The sequence below is a fragment of the Rhinolophus ferrumequinum genome, chromosome 16 (assembly GCF_004115265.2).
Source record: "Rhinolophus ferrumequinum isolate MPI-CBG mRhiFer1 chromosome 16, mRhiFer1_v1.p, whole genome shotgun sequence".
NCBI classification, from domain to species: Eukaryota; Metazoa; Chordata; class Mammalia; order Chiroptera; family Rhinolophidae; genus Rhinolophus; species Rhinolophus ferrumequinum.
The window spans coordinates 56,814,226-56,816,692 of record NC_046299.1 but is presented as its reverse complement, the minus strand read 5'-3'; the positions used below and the strand labels follow the sequence as shown (position 1 = coordinate 56,816,692).

Here is a 2,467-nt window from a genome sequence, read left to right as displayed (position 1 = left end):
ATGCCCCCCACAAGCTGGCTTCCCACCTAGGGGCAGCTCCCTGCTCCTGGTTTAATCTCTCTCCTTGCATTTTTTGCCCTTGTACTTTTATTTTTCTTTCCAAGTCAAAGTATTTCTCTGTTCATTCACTTTTTTGTGTATTCAATAATGTTAATTATGGCCCACTATGTACAAAGTTATGTGAAAGATGCAGGGATTCCCCAGGAACCACAACTCTATTCAAAACTCCTCCCTGTCTTCTGTCCCAAACTCCTACCTGGTCAGAACTTTGGGTCCAGGGGCAGGCCTTGAGGACAGGTGATGTTTGTGCAACACCTCTGCTCCTGGTATGGAACAGATGGGCTCCTCAGTCTTCACTGTCTGCAGGATTTGTAGAGTGAGGTTGGGGAATTAATGGAGCTTGACCTCAGAATAACCCAACTGCCCCATGGAGAAGCCCACACCCAAGGTCAAGGCCAAGGAGATAAACGACATGCTTATCTACCAAACAGATGATGACCCAGCTGTTTCCATAGTCTGGTTTGGGCCATGAATCATCATCACCTTCTTTCTATACCCTGCCCACTGGGTCCTCTCAGGATGAGACAGATCCCTGAGCTTAGAGCCAAAGCCAGAGATCTCAAAGCATGAGTCCTGAGCCCAGGACCCCAAGACAAAAGACAGAAACAGATCCCAGTCCATAGGGCAGGGGACAATCCAGAACCCAAAGACCTAAATCCCCATGTAGAGTCTCAGGCCACAGCCCAGTGAGCAGATCTTGGACAATGGAGACAAGAATGAGAAGACCAGCTAAAATCCAAGCCCTGCCGCCCAGAACAGCCCCAGGGATAAAGTTCAGGATGCAGGAAAGGCCTACATTATTGCACATGCTTCAAAGTTGTATAAACTGAGTTCTCTGTCACCCAAGAATAATGATGCTTCTGAGCAGCTGCAGCGTGTACATCCAAAGATATGCCTCCCATCCACTCAGCATTAATGTGATAGGGGTTTCCTGTACCACTGCTTTTTGTTTGAAGACGAACAAAAATCAAATGCCAGAATAAAATGGAACAAATATAGAGGTTCGAGCAAAACACTGTGACTCAAGAATTCCATAGCCAACCATATTATGTTGCTATGCTCTGGTTACTTTTAAGACAAGAGTATACTTTTATGTCTCAAAGGGGACATAAATATTCTACTAGTATTCCTCCCTTTACAAAGTTAGACTGAGAGATAAATTGAAATACAAGTATAAGTAGGTGAGAGTTCTAGGCATAAAAGAACTAGAATGCACACACAGAAAGAAGGGAAACATACATTTTAGGGTAAAAGTAGTTATAACTATGGGTAGAAAAATAATGGCTTTGCCAAAATAATTAGTGAGTAGAAGGAACAAAAAATGGAACATTACAAAAAGCATGTAAATTTAATAATAATAAACTGGGTCTAAAATAGCCAAATCACTAAGAGGAAGTGAAGATAAATTCAGAGAAAGTAGAATGAAAAACAGGAACACATGAAAATAAATGGACCAAAAATAAAAAGAAGGGAGAGAGGAAAAAAATGCATAGTGGATAGAAACAACACTAAAGAAATAACCTCTAATAAAAAAATAGGGTCATAAACCTAACATTTGCTCTCCTCCATCAACCAATTTAAAATATTCCAACAATAAAAACAGGGAACATGCTGGAACTCAGAGGACCCTTTTAAATACTTCAAACTTCAAGAAGTAAGCAGACAGGTCGTGACAAAGGGAGAACTTGGTGAGGAACCGCCATTCCCTCTGTTTTAGGTCTCTGCGCCTTTTGCAGGCCTCCCAACAGAGCTATGTTGGGACAGAGCATCCGAAGGTTCACAACCTCTGTGGTCCATAGAAGCCACCATAAGGAGGGCCCAGGGAAGAATTTGCCACTTTCGGTGGAAAACAAGTGGTGGTTGCTAGTTATGATGACTCCGTAATTTGGATCTGGATTTGCCGCACCTTTCTTTATAGTAAGACACCAACTGCTTAAAAAATAAGGATGTTTTACTTAATCCATGAAACAGATATGAAGAGGAGCATTTTAAGAGGTGCAGTCACTTTGAAAAATGGATCAAACTGTTGAACTCAACATACTAGAAATCTTGTAAATAAACTTATGGCATGAATGCTTAATGCCTCCTCTCTGAAATACAAAATGTGACAATTGAGAAAAAAACAGAAGTAAGCAGACATAGAAATATATTTAAAAGCATCATTGAAATAAAAATACAGGTTACCAAACAGATTGAATAATGACAAATACTCCACTGACATGTAGGGTATACCAGGTACTGCTCTAAACGCTTTACATTTTTAGTTTACTTAATCTTCCCAACAACCCCGGAAGTACTATTTTTTTCTTCAGGGCACAGGTGGGGAAAACGAGGCATAAGGGAATTAACGTACCTATGGTCATACAATTCTAAATGCCAGAAATAGTGTTTAAACCCTAATACTTTG

The 2,467-nt window shown here is 40.7% G+C and overlaps 1 pseudogene; it reads left to right on the top strand.

Moving 5' to 3' along the window:
- The first annotated feature begins 1,812 nt into the window (after positions 1-1,812).
- On the top strand, positions 1,813-2,004 carry LOC117036464 (cytochrome c oxidase subunit 7C, mitochondrial-like; annotated as a pseudogene).
- Positions 2,005-2,467: the final 463 nt, after the last annotated feature.